Source organism: Aedes aegypti, chromosome 2 (genome assembly GCF_002204515.2).
Source record: "Aedes aegypti strain LVP_AGWG chromosome 2, AaegL5.0 Primary Assembly, whole genome shotgun sequence".
Classification (NCBI taxonomy): Eukaryota; Metazoa; Arthropoda; class Insecta; order Diptera; family Culicidae; genus Aedes; species Aedes aegypti.
In genome coordinates, this window is record NC_035108.1 from 110,530,297 (window position 1) to 110,553,533 (window position 23,237).

The 23,237-nt window shown below is 39.0% G+C and overlaps 1 protein-coding gene and 2 long non-coding RNA genes across 4 annotated transcripts in view; all 3 read left to right on the forward strand.

Annotated features, from left to right (window-relative positions):
* The first annotated feature begins 2,397 nt into the window (after positions 1 to 2,397).
* LOC110675910 lies at positions 2,398 to 11,882 on the forward strand. Its single transcript, XR_002499909.1, has 2 exons — positions 2,398 to 2,941; positions 11,781 to 11,882. It is a non-coding gene; the product is annotated as an uncharacterized LOC110675910 (long non-coding RNA).
* LOC110675911 lies at positions 2,948 to 3,889 on the forward strand. Its single transcript, XR_002499910.1, has 3 exons — positions 2,948 to 3,165; positions 3,235 to 3,380; positions 3,441 to 3,889. It is a non-coding gene; the product is annotated as an uncharacterized LOC110675911 (long non-coding RNA).
* A 1,933-nt stretch (positions 11,883 to 13,815) lies between the features above and the next one.
* LOC5572753 (cold shock domain-containing protein E1) overlaps positions 13,816 to 23,237 on the forward strand; it is a 67,723-nt gene continuing 58,301 nt past the window's right edge. For both annotated transcript variants that reach the window (XM_001660523.2, XM_021841928.1), the window contains exon 1: positions 13,816 to 13,923. The gene's annotated coding sequence lies outside the window, so the exon portion shown is untranslated. The remainder of the gene's footprint in view (positions 13,924 to 23,237) is intronic.

Consider the following 23,237-nt stretch of genomic DNA (forward strand, 5'->3'; position numbering starts at 1 on the left):
ATGGATAAATTGATGTGAAGATTTGCGAAAAAGTTACACGTCTTCTCAGTGAGAATCGAACTCACGACTCCCCGATCTCTAGTTGGGGCGCGTTAACCACTACGCCATGAGAGGACTCATGAACGCAGAAGTTAACCTGAATTCGATTTCAGCTCAATAATCACGTGGTCCTCTTTCGCAAAGTGCACCTCTTTCGGAAGAATTAGATGCCCATCCAAACACAACGCTTTCTATATATATCCAATGCCTAGCCCGAGAGCGCATTGTTTTTTAGATATAGGAATAGCACACTACACTAGCCAGCAACTGCGCTGGCTGAGGTTTCTGTTGTGTGGGCTTCCAATGGGTCGCGACGTTCTCAAACGACCGGTTACGGAACATGAGTCCGTTGCTCGATAAATACTTGTTTTAATTATGAATCGTGGTTTACGGCCAACCAGCCGAGTGGAAGTTTAACAACTACCGAAAAGCTAAACATTACATATAATTTGCAATTGGATTAGATGGACAAATTGATGTGAAGATTTGCGAAAAAGTTACACGTCTTCTCAGTGAGAATCGAACTCACGACTCCCCGATCTCTAGTTGGGGCGCGTTAACCACTACGCCATGAGAGGACTCATGAACGCAGAAGTTAACCTGAATTCGATTTCAGCTCAATAATCACGTGGTCCTCTTTCGCAAAGTGCACCTCTTTCGGAAGAATTAGATGCCCATCCAAACACAACGCTTTCTATATATATCCAATGCCTAGCCCGAGAGCGCATTGTTTTTTAGATATAGGAATAGCACACTACACTAGCCAGCAACTGCGCTGGCTGAGGTTTCTATTGTGTGGGCTTCCAATGGGTCGCGACGTTCTCAAACGACCGGTTACGGAACATGAGTCCGTTGCTCGGATGTTCCGTAACCGGTCGTTTGAGAACGTCGCGACCCATTGGAAGCCCACACAATAGAAACCTCAGCCAGCGCAGTTGCTGGCTAGTGTAGTGTGCTATTCCTATATCTAAAAAACAATGCGCTCTCGGGCTAGGCATTGGATATATATAGAAAGCGTTGTGTTTGGATGGGCATCTAATTCTTCCGAAAGAGGTGCACTTTGCGAAAGAGGACCACGTGATTATTGAGCTGAAATCGAATTCAGGTTAACTTATGCGTTCATGAGTCCTCTCATGGCGTAGTGGTTAACGCGCCCCAACTAGAGATCGGGGAGTCGTGAGTTCGATTCTCACTGAGAAGACGTGTAACTTTTTCGCAAATCTTCACATCAATTTGTCCATCTAATCCAATTGCAAATTATATGTAATGTTTAGCTTTTCGGTAGTTGTTAAACTTCCACTCGGCTGGTTGGCCGTAAACCACGATTCATAATTAAAACAAGTAAAGTTTTGAAGTTTTTTGTTTTAAATAATGTTCAAAAACACTAGAATTTGTTTAACTGAGTAGCGCTGGCCGGGAAGTAGAGAAATTTATTGATGGTAAGTGAACATAACGTACGAATACATCATGAAGTTAAACTATTAAATGTGTTTCAATTCAGAGTCCATTTGGCGATTTTTTCCTTCCAGCAAATAAAGCCCACTTCCTGACTCAGTTGGAAATTTATTCGTAACAGATAGATAAACAAGATCATCTGGTACCACTTACAATTTTTGCTGATGAAAAAGATGTTAATGGTAAAATAGTATCCGTTTTCATATTTTATAGTCGCTCTTTCAGTGCTATTTTTTATTTTTTTTTTCAGTGGTACATGGATTTGTTAATTCCTCGTCAGACGCTTATCAATCGTCGAGAAGTATTTTCATGGTGCCCAATCGATCGAACTCACCCACCAGCAGAACGCCTATGCCCCAAATCAAATATACGTATAGTTTCCGATATATGACGTTTTTGATACTATATCGTTTCGATGTACCTGTACCTATGCTGGATTTTCTAAAATACAATTTATTTGTCACCGAATGCCATAAATAACATTACCATGCTGCAACAATTTGAAAATAACAATTTTCTAGTAAATTTAACTACTCAATAGTAGATTCGTTAGTAGAGGCAACAACCTTGAAAACCCCCTGCCATAATGGTAAAATATGCAATACTTGTTTTTATGTGGATCATGAAATCACTTCGGTTGAAAATCGTTGGTGCGAGTCTGTCAATACTAACACCCATTGTAGTAATTTTCACCGTCAAGCTTATTTCAGTGTAGTCAAACCAGAAGGATGAGGTAGAAAGTCGCAATCGCTGCTGTCAAACTGAAGGAGACGAAAAACCGAGGGGCGCAACAATCCTCAATTTTGATTAATGGCGCATGATGCTTTTTTTATTTTAACATGTTGTTCATCTTGTGCTGTGCTTAGTGGAAATGAATTGTAGATACCTGGATGAAATAAAAGGAATAGCAGTTGCTAGTTGTGTTATCAGTCAGTAGCTGTCTGCAGAGGAATGGACTAGCTTGTTTTCTTTGTGCTCAATAAGCTATCCTGGAATTGGAATTGTCTTTGTGTACTTCCAATAGGTTATGGGCCCAGGAACGGTTCATCTGTGAGTGTGCCCTACAGGAGGATCGGCCGCATAAGCCGTGTAACGCCGCACGGGATCCGTAGGAGGAGCTGCTGATTGGTCAGAGCATGTACAAGCATCGGAGTCGGGCCATTTGTACAGGGCTCGAGTTGAGGAGGAGCTTCGTGATCCGTTAGGAGGTAGAACCTGAACTTCGTGCTGGATAAGTAGAAGGAGCTTCGTGATCTTCGGAAGGTAGAACCTGGACGACCTTTGTGATGGACGAGATGGTAGAACCTGGAAGAGCTTTGTGGACCTGGACGAGGAGTTCGGCGACAGGAGGAGCAATCCGGATGACGACACTAAGGAGGAATGTTGAGATTGTAGTGTCGCACCCGTAGGCAGAATATACGGGAATCGTCGGTGGTAGTATTTAGAGGTATTGTTCGGACCAGCACCTCTGGCACCACTGCCGGCCGACGAAGGAAATTTGAAGGAGGAACAAATGTGATGGAAGGGAAAGGCAAAACGTCAAACAAGATTACGGGCAAAAAATTAGAAGTCGCGTGATTAAGGTAGATTGAATTTATTTACAGTTAACTATTTTATTTGAAATTTGAGAAGTTTAAGCTAGAAGTGGGCGATATAATAACTACTGATCAGGTATAAAGTTGGAATTTATTATTTAAAACTATTGAACTTTATTATAATTTGTAATGCTTACCTACTTAGAGCTAGAACACACATGTTGAATTGATTGAAGCTACGACACTACATTAAAATTACATGCAAACAGAAAAGGGAGTTAAGAGCTGTAAATCGTGAAATAAAAGGAGAAAGTGAAAGTCATTCGCAGGAGGGAAACGAAGAAACTAACTGTAAGTTGCAAATAATGGAAATAATAATTTGTAAAACTAATTCCTAAAATAAAATTGCAGCTTTGATCTGCTTTGAAGTGGCAGATTTCACGGATTTTTTCTTCAACTTCGACGGTTTCCGAACAAAATCAAAGAGTTACGCAAACCTAACCTCAAAGCATGGCTTTCCAGACTCCAGAAGATGGTAACGAACGGCTGGCGACCTGTTTGATGTGTGGTGGACCAGAGGATGATGATTTCAACATGGTGAGTTGCAATGAATGCAAGATGTGGGCTCATTTCAAATGCGCCGAAGTAACGGATGAAGTTAAAAATGCCGATTGGTTCTGCCAAGAGTGCACCAAATCTCGCGAGACATACTTGCGGGTCTCGAAGAAAAGGACCTCGAAGAAAGGGTCTACAAAGAGTGGAGTTGATTCGATACGGAGCGGAGGTTCTTCCGTCGCTGCACATGTCGCTGAAATAGAAGAAGAACTACGTGCGAGGGAGAGTGCTCTATCGGATCAAATGGCACTCAGATCGAAACGTCTGGAGATGACCCGAATTTGGAATGAGAAGCAGTTACGAATGGAGAAGGAAATGCGTGAGAAGGAACTTGAGTTGGAGAAACAAATGCACGAGCTCCAGCTGAAACAGGAAAGAGAGCTGTTGGATCGTCAGCTGGCGGCCGAGCGAGAGTTTATTAAGAGAAGAGACTTAATTAGACAGGAGGTACAATCCAGTAAAGATAAGGTTCAAAATTGGCTCACGCAGCGAAAGCAGTCGGCTTCGTCACCGAAAAAAGATTTCCGTGGAGCGTATCCAAAAGGACCAGTTCCTGAAACCGGAACTGTAAGGATTTCAACGAATGACATGAGACAAGAAACCGATTCGGATGACGATTACAGTGAAGAGAGCGAGTTAGAAGAAGAGCGAAGGACGATTCTGGACGGTTCACTAGGGTTGAATGGTAGCAGGAGAAATGGGCCGGGGCTGCAAATAGCTCGAGTGACTAAAGAGCAACTGGCGGCTAGACAGGCCGTGTCGAAGCACCTCCCGACGTTCAAAGGAGAACCAGAAATATGGCCCCTTTTTATCAGTAGCTTTGAGTATACTACTCAAGCCTGTTGGTTCTCGAATATCGACAATCTCAAAAGACTTCAAGACAGTTTACAAGGAGACGCTTTGGAAGCGGTAAGAAGCCGATTGGTTCTTCCAGAAGCGGTACCGGATGTCATACGAGATTTGCGTAATCTTTTCGGTAAACCGGAAAAACTTTTGAAAACGCTGATGATGAAAGTGCGCAATGCTTCACCACCTAAGGTCGATCGCTTAGAGTCGTTCATCCACTTCGGAATAACGGTAAAACAGCTTTGCGACCATTTAGAAGCTGCTCAGTTGAAAGATCACCTGAACAACCCAATGTTGGTTCAGGAACTTGTAGAAAAACTTCCTCCAAGCTACAAATTAGATTGGGTAAGATTCAAACGAGGTAAAAATGACACCCCGCTCAGAATGTTCACCGACTTTATGACGGACATCGTTTCTGATGTGTCGGAAGTTTCCGATTTTACTGATTGGTCGCATAATGATGTAGCTCGATCTGGAAAAGAAAAATGCCGGAAAAAAGAGTTCATTCATCTGCATAATTCAGAGTCAAAGAAAGGAATAATGTCGCTGCCGGCGAGCCCAGGTAAACCATGCTGGATTTGCAAACGTACCGACCATAAGATTCGGTACTGCGACGATTTCAAGCGTATGAATGTGGCTGAGCGTATCAAGGCAGTAGAAAAACTAAAGCTATGCAATCTCTGCTTGAACTCGCATGGAAATAGTCGGTGTACTTTCAAACTGCGTTGTTCCGTGAAGGACTGTGGAGGAAATCATCATTATCTGCTTCATCGAAGGGAAGAATCGGTTCAGCTGATGGAAGTTGGCTGTAATGCACACAAGAACCTGTCACGTGGAGTGATATTTCGCATGGTGCCGGTAACATTGTTCGCCGGAAACTTGAGCTTGCAAACACTAGCTTTCCTAGACGAGGGCTCTTCTAGCACACTAGTGGACGAAGTTGTAGCTAAACGATTGAAGCTGACCGGTGAACTCGAACCATTGATAGTAACCTGGACTGGTGGAATAAAGCGACATGAAAATTGTTCACGCAAAATCAGATTTATGCTGTCTGCCAACGGTTGCGAAAAACAATTCACACTGGATGATGCCCGTACAGTGTCCGAACTAATGCTGCCGAAGCAATGCGTGCGATTTTCCGAAATAACAGCTCGTTATCCACATCTCTCTGACCTGCCAGTGGCCGACCATTCATTGGAAGATCCGAAAATATTGCTAGGGCTAAACAATTTGCACCTATTCGCGCCACTAGAATCACGTGTTGGCAATCCTGGTGAACCCATCGCTGTACGCTCAGCTTTAGGATGGACAGTATATGGACCGGAGATACATCGATCGACCACTGAAACGTTTGTCAACCTACATTCAATCAAACCAGCAAGTAATCAAGAACTTCACGATTTGATGCGAGCCCAATTTGTTTTGGATGAAGTTGGAGTCACTTCGTTTGGAGTACCAGAATCTGCTGAGGATCAACGGGCACGAACAATACTGCAGGAGACAACAGTGCGAATCGGGGATCGCTTCCAAACTGGGCTGCTTTGGCGAGAAGATGTACGACAATTTCCTGATAGTTTCCCAATGGCCTTTCGTAGGCTAAAAGCGCTGGAGCGTAAACTAGAGAAAAATTCGTTGCTGAAGGAAAATGTGCTTATGCAGATCGAAGAATATCAAGCCAAAGGCTACGCACATAAGGCAACAACAGAGGAAATAGCAGAAATACCGTCTTCTAATGTTTGGTACTTGCCGTTAAATGTGGTGTTGAACCCTCGGAAGCCTGACAAAATTCGTTTAGTGTGGGATGCAGCCGCATCCGTTGATGGCGTGTCGCTAAATTCAGAATTGCTAAAAGGACCAGACATGTTGGTTTCACTTCCTGAGGTGATTAGTCACTTTCGAGAAAGGCCCGTCGCCTTTGGCGGAGATATTGCCGAAATGTATCATCAGATACGGATCAGACCAGAGAATAAATCGGCACAACGTTTTCTGTTCCGCACAAATCCTGATAAAGATCCGCAGATATTTGTCATGGATGTCCTAACTTTCGGGTCAACGTGCTCTCCTAGTTCAGCACAATTTGTCAAAAATTTAAATGCTGAACAGTACACGACCGAGTTCCCTGAAGCGACAAATGCGATTATAAGGCGCCATTATGTAGACGACTATTTTGATAGTACAAACACTGTTGATGAAGCGATCAAACGAGCAAAGGAAGTACAATACATTCACGCCAAAGGCGGGTTTTGTATCCGAAATTGGGTCTCCAATTCCAGAGCTTTTTTGGAAGATATGGGCGAGAGAGAAGCATGCCGGAAAGTGCACTTCAGCCACGATAAAGACAACGAATATGAACGAGTTTTGGGCATCGTTTGGGAACCACTACACGATGTATTTTCCTTTGCTGCTTCATCTGTTGCAGGCATCCAGCAAAGAGATGGAGAAAGTGATCATCCTACAAAAAGAATGGTTCTAAGTCGTGTAATGGCTCTTTTTGATCCTTTGGGTCTGTTATCTCCATGCACTGTGCGCGGAAGAATGTTAGTTCAAGATCTTTGGCGGACGGGATGTGGATGGGACGAATGTATCGACGATGAGTCCTTTCAAAAATGGCAACGTTGGTCAAAGCGGCTACACGATATTGAGACGTTCAAAATTCCAAGAAGCTACTTCGGAAAAAACAGGTCAGACGAAATTGAGAATCTCCAGCTCCATATTTTCACAGATGCCAGTGAAACTGCGTACGGATGTGTGGCATACTTTCGGGCGGTCATCCGAGGTCAAATCGAGTGTGTATTGGTTATGAGTCGTTCCAAAGTTGCACCATTAAAGCAGTTATCGATCCCACGGTTAGAGCTTCAAGGTGCTGTACTGGGAGCACGTTTAGCACGAACAGTGCACGAGAATCACAGCTATACCATCGACAAACAGTTTATGTGGACAGATTCGCAAACAGTCCTTTCGTGGATTCGATCCGATCAAAGAAGATATAGGCAGTTTGTTGGATTTCGGATTGGTGAAATTTTGAGCCTGACCAAACTCAGCGAATGGAATTGGATACCCTCGAAAATGAATGCGGCCGACCAGTTGACTAAATGGGGAAACGATGTAGAATTACTTTCGGATAGCTCATGGATCAGAGGTCCACCGTTCTTGTACCAAAAGGAGGAAGAGTGGCCTAAAAAGAACTTGCCACCCGCGAATACTATGCAGGAACTGCGTGCCAATTTACTTCTGCATAACATCAACGTACCAGACGTCTTGATCGATGTTCGTCGGTTCTCCAAATGGACAGTACTGGTACGAACCGTAGCGGTATTGTTCCGTTTTATTACAAATCTGAAAAGGAAAGCTCAACAACTTCCCATTGAAACGTTGAAGGCTACAACTACGCAAGCTCGACTAATTGGACATGCAATCCGCTCAGTTCGCCTTCCTTTGCAGCAAACTGAGTATTTGAAAGCAGAGCAATATTTGCTGAAAATAGCTCAAGCTGAAGCATACATCGACGAGTTGAAAGTCTTGATTCGAAATAAAGAGCGACCAGTGGATGAGTGGATGACAATCGAAAAATCAAGTCCGATTTATAAGTTGACTCCTTTAGTTGATGAAAACGGTTTGTTACGTATGGAAGGGCGATCAGAGCGAGCAGAATTTCTTCCTTTCGATTTGCGATTCCCTATAATTATCCCGGCTGACCATCCTATCACGAAATTAATGGTGCAAGGCTACCACGAAAGGTTCGGTCATAGTTACCGCGAAACAGTTAAAAACGAACTTCAACAGCGCTTTTTTATTCCGAAAGTCAACTCTGTGATACGGAAAGTAATGAAGGACTGTGTCTGGTGTAAAGTTCATCGTAATCGCCCTCAACCTCCTAGAATGGCACCATTACCAGTTCAACGTCTGACGCCAAACCTGCGACCATTTAGTTATGTCGGCGTAGACTATATCGGACCATTCGAGGTATCAGTTGGACGACGAGTAGAAAAACGGTGGATAGTTTTGTTCACCTGTTTGGTGGTAAGAGCGGTGCACGTCGAAGTTGCGTACAGCCTAACCACACAGGCCTGCTTGATGGCAATACGAAGATTTGTCTGCCGACGGGGTTCGCCATGTGAATATTTCTCTGATAACGGTACAAATTTGAAAGGTGCGAGTAAGGAAATTTTATCAACTGTATCTAACATCGGATTTGATTGTGCTGAGGAATTCACGACAGCCAGAACTAAATGGACTTTCAACCCCCCAGCAGCACCACACATGGGGGGGGTTTGGGAAAGATTAGTAAGGTCTATCAAAGAAGCTCTCGAAGTGTTGAATGATGGACGACGACTAACGGACGAAATTCTGCAAACATCGATTATAGAAGCTGAAGATATGGTAAATTCACGTCCTCTCACATATGTTTCCCAACAGTCCGTAGAGATAGGAGCGCTCACACCCAATCATTTTTTGCGAGGTGTTTCTCCTAATGAACCCAATGCAACTCCACCAACAACGAACCTGTCTGCAACTCTTCGCGATTCTTTCAAAAGATCGCAATATCTTGCGGATGAAATGTGGAAGCGTTGGATCCATGAGTACATTCCAACGGTTAACCAGAGGACCAAATGGTTTGAAGAGAAACGTCAGTTGAAAGCAGGAGATCTAGTATACGTTGTGGAAGGTTTGAACCGGAAATCATGGGTACGAGGAATCGTGGAGGCGCCAATCGTTTCCAGTGATGGCAGAGTGCGCCAAGCGTGGGTACGCACAAAGGGTGGCTTGTTCAAACGCGCGACAGTGAAGCTGGCTGTGCTGGAAATAGGTTGTAGTAACACTGGACCAGATGTGAACGAAGGACCAGAGTTACGGGCCGGGGAACTGTTCGGACCAGCACCTCTGGCACCACTGCCGGCCGACGAAGGAAATTTGAAGGAGGAACAAATGTGATGGAAGGGAAAGGCAAAACGTCAAACAAGATTACGGGCAAAAAATTAGAAGTCGCGTGATTAAGATAGATTGAATAGACCATTTCCGTCAAAAAAATTTATTTGCTCATGAGCTTTCTTTCAATTTATTGGACAAACTTCCCTAAGAAACCCATATGTTTTGTAGCCCCTAACTATTGAAAAACAATGAAAAACTGGCGGCACGACAGTTCGCCCTACGGTCCTTTACATTTTATTTCTCTCGGATATTTATCAGGCCCCTTTTTCCCCTATGATTTTATCTCCACGTTGTGGTGAATTTTGATCAGCTGTTCCTCCGTGGTCTCCACTCAAGCTTCTGGATTTACTTCCATGATTGAGATTTACTCAGGTGGCACAGATCATTGATGCAACATTAGTTCTCTTTTTCACTCTTTCGTTATTCTTATGCAGAGCAAATAGTGACGTCAGCCGGCAAATAAAAGAAAGAAATAGTGGCATGCTTCAGTGATTTGGACCACCTAAGTGAATTTAGAACATTGGTCTCATCTTTGGGTTTGGATGCACTACTTGTTCCTTTTTTGGTAATGGTGATGACTGCAAACCCCATATCCGACCCGGAAACGACCTATCTATCTTAACAGGTTCCATCATCGGAACCTAAATGTTAATTGCGTGCGCAAACATATTTCCTCGTTTTATTTTCAAGACCCCAAACAAATGGAAACTGGAACCATCAGGAAGACAGCGAAGGCAGCCATCGTGACGGAATTCTTCACGAACAGATTAAAGATTGCCTTCTTATCCTTCGTAGGAAGTTGCCGTGGTGCTCAACCTGAAAAGGTCCCTACTCTATCCTGGGTATGCGGTCATTGGAAAATTGGCGACAAAAAATTTCACTGCGTGGCAGCATATCGTCTTTTAAGCTATTTGACCCCAATTTAATATCCGGAACATTTCCGCTTTCGAGGTTGCAAGAGCTGTTCGATTAATATATTATTTGATTCGGATTCCATCCCGGCTTCCATGGACATCCAGGAATAAAAATGATATGCTCCCGCGCAGTGAAATCTTCGTGCCAGTTTGCCTCCGGTCACAAAACCACAAGAGAGCAGGAACCTATCGCGGATCATCCGGCGCACCACGGCAGATTCACGCAATGAGGTGAATGGGTAATTTGGAATGGGATTTCAAATGTGAAGATCAAATTTGTCCAACTGCAACGACGGCCATTGTTCGTGGAGTACTTGTGATCTCGGTGGCTGAGCGCATAGAAGCAGCACGCTTAACCAGATTCACGCATCGCATGTGTTTTTGTGATCTACAGAAAATAATGCACGAATGCAAAAATGTCTGAGGAAGTGAAAAATCTGTGCATTTCGCACTCAACCTATACGTATGTTCAACGTGGCAGCAAATAGTTAACCGTTGGCAAGATGAGGAGTATTCGGGAATATTTTCCATCGAAAAGCTGAAAAAAGGGTCGCAAATGCGAAATTTGTTTCCCCATTTGCTTCCGCTTTAACTATTTAAATAGAAAAAAATCTGAAAAACTTGCTTTTATAATCAAGAGAAAAATGGAAGCAAATTCCGCATATTGAGCGTTTTTGTGCACCCGGTACTCATTTTTGAGCGGAACAAGTTTAGCGTGAGGTTGATAAGCAACAAACCAACGAGCGAGTCAATTTTGTTGTTGCTGGATTTGACATTTTGTTGTGTCTACAAACATTTAATGCAGGGATGTTGTAAGTTTTGGCCAAATCTCCACTTTCTATACCCACAGGGTTGAAACAACTGTGCCGCACAACAAAATTCACCTCAAATTCCCAAATTTTCAAAAAATTGTAAGAAAATCAGGAGTGCATATAAAAAATATCTGAAAGCGTCAATAATCATAAAAAATAATCGCCTTTCGAAGAAAAATATAAAAATTGGGGGTTACGTCTGACGGAAATGGTCTATTTATTTACAGTTAACTATTTTATTTGAAATTTGAGAAGTTTAAGCTAGAAGTGGGCGATATAATAACTACTGATCAGGTATAAAGTTGGAATTTATTATTTAAAACTATTGAACTTTATTATAATTTGTAATGCTTACCTACTTAGAGCTAGAACACACATGTTGAATTGATTGAAGCTTCGACACTACATTAAAATTACATGCAAACAGAAAAGGGAGTTAAGAGCTGTAAATCGTGAAATAAAAGGAGAAAGTGAAAGTCATTCGCAGGAGGGAAACGAAGAAACTAACTGTAAGTTGCAAATAATGGAAATAATAATTTGTAAAACTAATTCCTAAAATAAAATTGCAGCTTTGATCTGCTTTGAAGTGGCAGATTTCACGGATTTTTTCTTCAACTTCGACGGTTTCCGAACAGGTATGTTATGCTGTGCTTAGTGGAAATGAATTGTAGATACCTGGATGAAATAAAAGGAACAGCAGTTGCTAGTTGAGTTATCAGTCAGTAGCTGTCTGCAGAAGAATGGACTAGCTTGTTTTCTTTGTGCTCAATAAGCTATCATGGAATTGGAATTGTCTTTGTGTACTTCCAATAGATTTCGCATATAAAATTTTAGCAGTATGATTTCATATTTTTCATGTTAATGACTATAGTCAAGATGATTAAATATATAACAACACTGAAGATTTCCCCATCGAGTTTTAAAATATACCAACCTCCGTCACTTCTGTGTAACTTTTCAAGCGTGTACACAAAAAAATCGCTTACAAGTACCAACAACATACAGTGGGGATTCGCTCGTTGGGGGTCCGCTACATGGAATGACTCGATGGTTGGATGTTCGCTGGTTGGAAAATATTCCAACTAAAAAGCACTCAAATGTCAACAGGAAATATCAAACTGACTTTGACGTCTAAGTACCGTCGCATTAAAGTCTCCATATATAGACCAAATGTGTATGTATATGTGCGTTTCGTGATGATTTGCTCGCCAGATGCGTAAATCTGGAACATTTTCACCAGCTGTCAGTCGTTCCAACTAACGGGTCGGATTCGCTAGATGGAAGGCAGTTGTGTTCCAACCAGCGAATCCCCGCTGTATAACTATTTCTCAAACTGTTCAACATGGGTTGAACAGTAAAACGCACATGTGTTGGTGTGCAAATACGTGCACAGCAGCACAAACAATTTCGCAAAAGGTGAGTCTACAATGCAACTGTTTCTCGAGCGTTTTAAATATTATACTGTTGAACCTTATCTGGATGGTATAATAAATTGTCACTATTTGATATAGATGACTGAAAAAGTAGTTTATGGTCAAGAGCTTTTGATTTCATATTATCCAACATAAATACAACCGCTTGTGATACATTAACCATTACAGCTAAAAGAAACTTATTGTTTGCAATGTACGACAAACTGTGTTTTTCTATGCGGGCATTTATGGTCCCAATTTTAAAATTAAAGTTTAAACATGATATACCCGTTATTTGAGCGGGAAAAAATGCTAAAGTACTTGAAGTAACATGCTCTTTCGTGTTGTTAAATAAAAACAAAATTTCATTAAAAATTTTAGGACCCAAGTGCAAAGCTTGATTGCAAAAATATATGTGCAATGCACATATATTCGATTATGAGATTAATCTCAGTGTAGTCAGCTAAAATAGTAATTTTTACTACAGTTTTTTTTTCCTATCTATCTGTTAATCGAACTTGTAGAATATTTTAAGTCAGAGCGAACCATACTCCGATTTTTATCCCTCTCTCCCTTATTGTGGCACAGACCTATTGGTCCATGAGCCTCTGTACGTGCTATAAATTCTTTTGTTCGTTTGACTTTTACTGTGCGCCGTGTGTTGGTGCTGTCTCGTTCTCTCTCACGGGCAACTTGAAAACAGGGCGCACAGTAAAAGTCAAACGTTTTATAGCATGCATAGGCTCATATTGGATTTTTATCTTGACCTGAGACGAGACTCGCGAAGACGGTCTTCTTTTTCTGTGATTGCTGAGTTTTTTTCTTATTCCACTTTGTGTTTATATCAATTATGCGCATGCTGTTCAAATCCTCACATGAACTTCTCAGCAAAAAATGATTGAGTTTGCATCACATCGAATCATAGATAGCCGTTTGAGTGAAATTTCATGCCAGCAAACGTAGCAGACATTAGAAATAATTAATCTTCTGCTTAGATTTATCAGCAACTTTGGAAAAAACTGCTCCGCCGACTGAGGTTTTTAATAACAGTTTACTTTGAACACAATACTTTTCACTTTTTCAGCCATAAAAACGGTGGGCTGCATTTGACGTTTCGTGAGAGGGGAAACTTGGCTGCATATGACGTTGATATTTTTCCACTTCGCGAGTCTCTCTCAGATCTTGACCCCTCGTCACTATGTTGCTGCATGGGGAATTTTTTTTGACGTTTCTCGAACTGTCAAAATGGCGCCAATGTCGACTCGTTCGGTTCAAAATCAGCAGCAGAGTCGCTAAAAGCGCATAATAAAAAAAAAGATACTTTAATGACATGGCTGACTGTGTCGTTAGTGTGTGCTTGGTCGTGGTAAGTCCTTTTTCCAACTTAAATTCCGCACTGAAATTGTGTGAATTTCCGTTCGAAAAGTAGTGGAAAATGTAGTTCGAAGTTCCGGGCAGCGAAAGTGAGTGTTTTCCGGCCGGGGGCAACGTTTTCCGGCACGGATTTCCGCGAGTGAAAATTTTGCGGAGTTACGGATCTTTCTTTTTTCACGTTCCGCGATGTCTTCTTCCTGCTCTGTAGAAGAGGCGGCTGCTGCTCTTCTTATTGTTGATGGTTACGGGGAGTGTGACGACGGATGGGCAAAAGGAATATCTCGCGTTTAGTATCATACAGGCGTATCTGCAGTGATCGATTTCTCTTCATCAACTTTCTCTTTGGATTGATACTGGACATTCGATCGATTTTCGGAACATTTTATGATGCAGTATGACGAAGGACGATGAGCACTTTCTATTGAACCAACAATATTGACCGAAACCATTCTCCCGGCCAAGTAATTAGCCAAAGAGAAAATCGATGAAGAGAAATCGATCACTGCAGTTACGCCCTTATGATACTGAACGCGAGAATATGCAATCGTTTGACACCTAAACTAAAAAAAAGGGGGAATGGGATGCGCAAAGGGGAGCAAAATGGAGAAATCGAAGCCGAGTAGTGGAAGCGAGTTGGGAAACATAATCGTTTATTTACGGACTGCCTCTTTGTTAGTTTCTTATCTATGGATGGATCAATATTTCAAGTCCAACAACAGGAGAGGCCTTGTAAAATGTAAACATATTGGTTTTCGGCTGATTTTTGCATATACAGTGACTCGAACTCATATTCGTGCAGGACACCATTGCCTTATAAAATTGGCGAAAAAAAACGCATCAAATCTCGCATAATTTATTATCTCTCCCTAGAAGCCATTGGTAATGTAGTGTGTAGCTCGTTGTTTTCAAGCAAATGAATGGACTACCTAATATGAAAACTATCAACACTTGGAAATATATGAAGATCTTCTCTTCATCGTAGCGTTGTTAAATAGCTTTTAAATTCATTCATATGTCCAGTAACACTTACACACTTGGCTTTCAGGGCGAGATCATAAATTAAACGAGAATTATATATCGTCTTCTATTTTATTCGACAAGCAAATTGTTTCCATTTACTTTCATCTTTGGCATATTGGAAAGCATTGGATTTGTGTATGGAATTTACCCAATTCCATATTCGTACGCGTATCAACATTCAAGCATACATTAAAAACTGTTTTTATGATCTTTCAGGATTGATAGCATGTCTCTTTTTAGAGACTTGGTCTTTATTTTAATGCAAGCTTCCTTAAAGTCTCTATTTTTAAATACCTTAAGGTCTCTGAAGTCTCTTAATCAAAATGATCCAGTTTCCTTGTTCTGCTGGCAGTGAATTTTTATGCAAAATTCTATGAGCTCCAGAGAAGCCTTCAGAGACTTACGCGGGTATTCAACTGATTCTTTAAGAATTTCTTAGATTCCTCGAGGAAAAGCTTCACGAATGGGGATGTTTTCAGAGATTTCATCTGGAATACTTTCATGGACCCCCTCAGGGATCTACAAAATCTTTCTGGAAATTCCTCACTCCAAACACTGAACACTCCGAAGCTACTTCCTACAGTAATTTCCTCTGGGATTATTTGATTTGACTGACAGACTGTCCTAGGTTTTCCTCCAGATATTCCACTACTAATCCTTTATGGGGGTAGGATCCGTCATTGTTTTCGAAATTTTCAAAAGCAGTTCTTTCGTTCAAAATGAAGAAAATTTACAGGAAAATGTGTTCACTGTATTCTATTCTCCAACCGAAACACAGTGAATACATTTTCATCGAATAATTTTTAGTTTTGAACAGAAAAACTGCTTTTGAAGTTTCAATGATGACGATGATTTCAATGACGGAGCGTTGAACGTTAACCGAAATCTACAGATGTTACGCTATGAGATCTCCCAAAGATTCCTACAACAAATCTTTAAAAGAAGGTTTAATTAGGAGTTTTTGAAGAAATTCGTTCAGGGAGTTTTGTCCTAGAAATTCTACAAGAATTCCTACTCTTTTTCATCCGCGATTACTCCCCACGAATTTCCCCAAATAGACTTCGAGGGGTCAATCGAGGAAATCTATGAGTAACTTTTTCTTAATAATTAGAATTCCCAAAAAAATCGACTTTTGATTCATCAAATTCTTCTTGATATTTTTGTAGGAATTTCTCCAGCATTTCATTCAAGGATTACTCCTGGAGTTTTTCGTAAAAATCTTCACTGCATCTTCCAATGTTTATTTAAGCTTCCACATCTGTTGATGGAATTCCATTGGAAATAATCACTACCGTCGTTGGGGGGTGAGAATGGATTGAAAAGGATATGTACGAATTATAGTGTCCATTTCCCGGCCATTTTGCTCATCCCGGGGTTCGGGACAAAAGTTCTAGCTTGTCCCGGAAAATCCCGGGATTTATAAAATTTTCAATAAAACTAGTATTTTGGTAGAAATGGAAGTGCAAATTCAACAACACAATGTTTCTAAATGAAATAAAAAGATAATGTAGCTTGTAAATAATTATAACAAATCATATTTCATGTATGGTTTTCGTATACTGTTGAAGTAACTTAACAAATCATAACATAGCTTGACTAATTGGTCGGCGTTAAGTCAGAGGGGACCAAGTACAAAACTTGGGAAAATTGGATTATTCTCTCATTAGATGCGAAATTACCTTACCTCCGTTTCACTTCGATCAGATTTTAAGAATGCTGTAAACTGCGCGAGATATGTAACAAATTTACTTTGGATGATCAATAAAACTCGATAAAAGTGTGCAGTCAGAGTGGACCAAGTGCTTATTATCATATCAGCGAAAATGATCAGCGCGTTGAGGAATGCGAGGAAATGAAAAATATTTCTAGAAATTTGTCAGATTTCTCGACTTCGAATGATTCTTCTACTTATCCAACAAAAGAAATTTATAAATATTATTTAATTCGATGCATTTGATTTTGATTTTTAATTATTTATCATATTTCGATGGGTCAGAAAATGCAACAATTTCTGTGCAGACAGAGTGGATCATGTGTTCAAAAGCAATACACTGATTGATTATTACATTTTTTGAGTCAATTTCAGAGTCTGATAGAAGTTTATGGTAGTTCTATGGTGTATGTATGGAATGTGCTAGAACCCGCTTATTGGACCAGTATATTTTGGTCGGTACTCAAGATTTTCACTTGGTCCACTCTGACTGAACACATTTTTGAATATTTCTGGCCATCAATACTCTGACCCTGCAAAACCTTAATTTTCAAGCTATCGTAATGCCACTGATTTCAGTATTGACGATATGGATTCTTAAGAAATTTACGATACTGGTGTCGAAGGGTCTTGATAATCTGTTTTTCTTAGAGATATGCACCCAGTTTGACCATGCAAGCATTGAATGATTGTTATTTTCCTAGAAATTGTTCAGTCAGAATGAATCAACTCACTGAACGGTGGTTTTTAGTTCAGTCAAAGTGGACCAAGTGCACATAGTCCATCAGAAAATCGTTCTATCAGATTATGATTTTTTTATGATTATCGCTTCACATCATATTGTTTGAAAGTAACATAAAGATGTGTGAAAATATTGAACCAAATTTTTAACGAGTTCAAAAATTACAGAGCGTTAGACTTTAAACCCATTTTTCTCAAAATATGAAAAATGTCACTTGGTCCACTCTGACCTAACGCCGACCAATTATGGGTTTGCTAGGGATTTTTTTCAAATTCTCTATAACACTTAATGCAGGGCTGTTACAACAGGCGCGAATTTCGCGATTCTCGCGGATTTCGCGATTCTCGCGGATTTCGCGATTCTCGCGGATTTCGCGATTTTCGCGGATTTGTAGCGGGTTTGGCCAGCCAAGCGCGAAAATCGCGGATGGATAAAATTCTGTCGCAAAAATCGCGGATTTCCCAAATAATTCGGCAAAAATTGCAGTTGTATACATACCGTCGTGATTTCATAATTAGGAAATTTCTATTTAAAACGGAAATTTCAAGTCGTCTTCTCCTTGAGAACAGTAAAGTTTCGTTAGTATAGTCACTGATATCAAAAATACTGTTTAATGTAATATTAAAAGCAGTAACATTTTATTTGTAAATCATTTTCATTTTATTTGGAGTCATTTCTCTCGAGGGTCGCTAGTCAATCAAGAGATAGTTCCTCCCTCAATTCCTAATGACACTAATCTAAAATTCTATTCTATTGACGGCGATCTATAGGTTCATGACTTTAAGATAAACTGGAAATAAAAAATTATACCGTTCAAATCCTGTGAGTTTGAAGGACATTTCTCTTCCGTTAAAAATCATAGAAAATGACGCTCAGTAAGACCACTCAGCACATTTGGTTTGGCTTTAAAATATTTGAAATCAGAAATGTGTCAAATTTACTGAACATGAATATAATATGTCAAAATATTGAACCGTGTAAAAATTTGTACGGATAATATGCAGACACTCTGGCTGAGTGTTGGTGCTGCAGTCATAGTTGGTTACCCTATGAAATCTTAGGATCGATAGAAAAGTTTAAAATAATAGATAGCTCCGCAGTCAAATTAGGAGTTTTGTCAGTGAAGAATAAGTATTGTAAATCTAGAAGATACAAATTACTTGAAGTTAATGGAAAGCAGCACTAAAAATTGTATGTTTAATTAATTCCATATTTGACGTAAATATAAATAACTAAATAAAACCTCTTGCAGTGTAAGCTGATCACCATAAAACCATTTCACGATCTGCTTTGAAATTCAGTGCAACGCTTGAATCACCACCACAACACACCGGTTAAAAAGTTAGCACCTGGTGAAATCGCTCAAAATAAAAGTAGTTTTGCCTGGTAAATTTTTGTTCAGCAACAATGTTGTTATAAAAATGAATCATTTATAAGTTTGTTATTTTGAAGAAAACTATTGCACACCGATGAGTGAAGAAAAATTTAAAAAAGCATAATGCAGCTGATATCAAAACTACTATTATTTTGAGCGATTTCACCTGGTGCCTAACTGTTCAATCAAACACTTCAAAAATCTTTGAAATTTACGTCATATGTTCCCGACATATTGAAGCAAGTAAAATGACGTGAATCTAAGTCACAAATTACGTGATTTTCCGTCACAATGGACTGAATATAATTCGAATCACAAACATTTTCAATCACATTGGACGTATTTTTACAAGAATGACGTATATTTAAGTTTTATTGCCATCAAATTTATCAACGTACGTAATATTAGTTTTTATAAGTGTGCAGTACTATGACGAATTTTGTGATAATGAATTTGAAGAGATATTTAGAGTTGTCTGTCAAAATTTCATGCGTTTTGCTCATAGCAAAACAAAGTTACAGCATGCCAAAGTTGAGAATTTTGTATGAACATCGGCTTTCACTACTATTATTCTGAACACAACTGTATCTACATTACATTTTCAACACTTTTGTGTAAAATTGTAAGGTCCGCGTAATTAAACTGAGTAGTTTACAAACCAGTTTTTATATTTTTTTTTGTTAAAATTTGGAATTCCATTTGTTTTAATATTTATAAGGTCTTGTTAATATTTCATCGAAATTGTTTTATAGGTGACTCAGATCTGCCCTGTAGAGTTGGGCATTTTGTGTCAATTATCGAGAGAGTTTTTAATGTATACTCCAATGTACTGCCAATAACTAATGAATATTACTGAAAAAAATGTAACAATTTTCGTAAACACAGAAATTTCTTTAAAATATTAAATTATCACAACAATCTTGTATTTTTACTTCAAATTAATTATTAAGTATTAAGACTTGAAGTTTTATAAAAATAAAAACAGTTTTCATACAATGACTTATAAAAAAAAACACAATATATTTAGCAACATTATTTTTTAAAACAATATGATGGTGTTCGCCTATGTAAGTATAGTTGCAAACTAGGCACTACCATTTATTGAATTGCACGATTTTTTTATATAAGATATATTGAAGTATTGATGACAAATAAACTTCGAGTGATATTGTTGAATACGATTTTCTCCAAGAAAAACTCGAATTATTGGATTTTTCCGCTTTTGCCTTTTTTTCTACCCAGTGGCGCAACTGGAGTAAATTAACTATATTTCATAAGTTGACTCCACCCTTAGTGTTGACAGAAATCCGTATACCTACCGTATTTTTGTCTTGCTCAATTGTAGATACTTTAAGATAAGGCGAAAATAATCACTTAGTACCATTAAAAACTAGTTTTTGATCAAGCACGTTTACGCATTTTCAGGGCTGTTACAACAGTCGCGAATTTCGCGATTCTCGCGGATTTCGCGATTTTCGCGGATTTGTAGCGGATTTATGCCGCCAGACGCGAAAATCGCGGGTGCATGAAAAACAGTCGCGAAAATCGCGGATTTGCTACATCATGCCACGAAAATCACATACAATAGATTTGCCAGACACATTTAATTGTCATGTTTTGAATTGCGTATTTTCAATTTTTCACAAATTACAAAGTTTCTATTTTTCAGTATCTATGCAAGATATGAACAGTGTGGAAAAAGTGCGGCACGTCGTTCCCTCAGGGGAAGCCCGCGTGAAATTTTGTGACCCTAATATATTGGAAATGCAGAGAGTTAGGTCATATTCTAGTGTTGTCATCAAATTTCTATTTTATATATAATTTTACACACTTAAACAGACCCTCTGAGTTCGGTAACTTTTTTTACCGATTTGAATCGGTGAAAAAATAAAACACAGACGTATCGGTAAATAACAGCATATTCACCGAAAACTGTAACTAAAATTACCGATTGTCAGTGATTCTATCGCGATTTGACGAACACGGTAAAAATTTTCACTGACAAATCGGTAAATAATTCGAAGCACTGATGTCGGTGAAATATAAAGCTGACTGTTCGGTAAACACAGCCCTGCATCACCGAACTCTAGCCGCACGAACTGTCAAATCCGCCATATTCGTTTGTTTTCGTCTACCTGTGAATCGCGTCGCAAGGAAATCTGTTTCCGCAAATATAAGCGTTTTAAGGGCAAAATAAAATGGAGCAAGTGCTGGAGCAAATACTCGAGGAGGATGAGCGAATCGTAGATATTTTTCGTAAGTAAAACAGTTTTCTTTTATTAAAATACATTTTTTGCAGGCGATCGATGCCGTTGAATGTTTTTTTCTGTCGGTCGCGAGTACCAGGTTATGTAACCGGACTGCACCGTCACTTCAATGACCACATAAAAAAGAGAGATTGTTTACCGGAAAACACTCTTTTTGACTGCTGTTTTCCTAAATGTACTGCGAGATACGGTGTTCATCGGCGGATTTGTAACAAACACCAACACATTGACTACGACTGGTGCAAAATTTTTGCATGGATTGCAGTGAATGAATACAATAAGTGCCATGGCGTTTCATTTGAGTGGATTTGAATTAATTAAAACGCATCCTTAAACGCAAAATAAAAATTCGATCATTTAAAGAGTATGTCTTTTTTTAATGCGTTATGTTAGGAAGATTTTTTTCTATCCAATAATGGCTTAAAAATCACAAATTTAACAGTGGCTTGATAAAATTACAGTTTTTCGGTAATTCCAGGGATCAATATTGGCTTCAAATTTACAGATTTACGGTAAATTTAATTACAATGCAGGCTTGTTGGCTTCGGTTAAATTTACCGATCGATCAGCAATTTTGACAGTTGGTTCTTTCGATCCAAATTACTGATTGATCGGTAATTTATTCGTTTACCGAACTCATTACCGACCGTTCAGCTGTTGAGATTTCGGTAAATGAATTACCGAAGTCGGTAGTTTTTTCCAAGTGTGTATACAGTTATTAGGAGGCTTGAAACTGTAGAGCTATATATGTCTTATTAAGATTTTGAAAACGTAGGATGGCTTGTTTAGGAATATCCACTTTTTTATATATTATATCTACGTTAAAAATTGAGCCAGAAATCAAAGTTTCATAATTTTCCGTGTCCTGGAACTATTTTTAAAACACGTTTGAAGTTAGTACGGAAATCACCTCTCGACAAATTTTACTTCGGTTGTTTTGGAAATTCTACTGTACTTAAAGAATGTTTTCGGTTCAGTATTTTTAAACCCAAAAATTTTAGAACAAATAAACAAAAAAAAATGGGATTTTTTATTGTGTTTTAGCATATTTTGACAGACTGTGAAAAAATTACATTAGTTCAGAGGTATCGAATGAATGTTTGACGTTTTGGTCAATACCAGTCAAATGTTTAACCTTGCAAGCATTTGGCGATCTAATATGAAGTTAGATGAGCGAACGTTTGAATTGGGATTTACTATTTCGTATGCGTCCATTTGACAACATAAATTTAATAATTAGGCACATGCAAGTTGTCATCAGTAACTTTGACTGGAATGCACAAAACTCTTTATTTATAGAAAGACATCTTGATCTTTTTTCCGATGGTCAAGATATCGATAGCATAAACAATTTTCAACATGTTATATATTGAATATAAAAAAAAATTCTCGCTTTTTGCTGTTTTCCGTTTCAATGCCTCACATGCTCTAATGGAAAGCGAAAGATTTATTATATTCTCATTCTTATGACATTAAAGATTATGTACTTGGCTTTCGAACAAATGTGGTAAAGTTAAATAAAAAAAAAATTCTAAATTACGAAATGACCAACATTATTTTACAAAACTAACACAATGGATTCTCTAAACAATTGTGACAATTAAAATAATGCGTCCAGATTCTTGGTTCGACTAAATACATGAATTAGGTTCATTTCCATGATTACCTGATATGGCTTTCTCGATCTTATCTTAACCAGCTGAAGTTTCTCATTCACGATGAAATTTTGATTCGTCACATAACTTCTACCAAATGTAAAAAATTACTACAACACCATTAGGGGGATATTATTACCAGAGATAATTGAAAAAAATGTGATAAATTCTTTATAACTTTTTGAAAATTTTGACCTTTTGCATGGCGTACCATGGTCAACGATTTATTCCATCCAATCAAGAGCAAAAATTTCAATTAAGTTTTCGCTACCAATTATGAATAACCTGAAAACAAAAAAATATATAAAAATAATAATGATAAGTCCCAAATATAGGACTTGTTGATCTTTTCATGTTAAACAAAAAAATTCAACAATTATGATTATTTTTGTACAAATTGTGTTTTTTTTTATTTGATTTAAATATAGATTTAATTTTTTCCCTTGTAGCAGCAATTGAATTCTTTCAAATGGTGCATGCAGAACATTTCTAAGTTTTTTTTATTTCAACACATTGATTTGAAACATTGCTTTCAT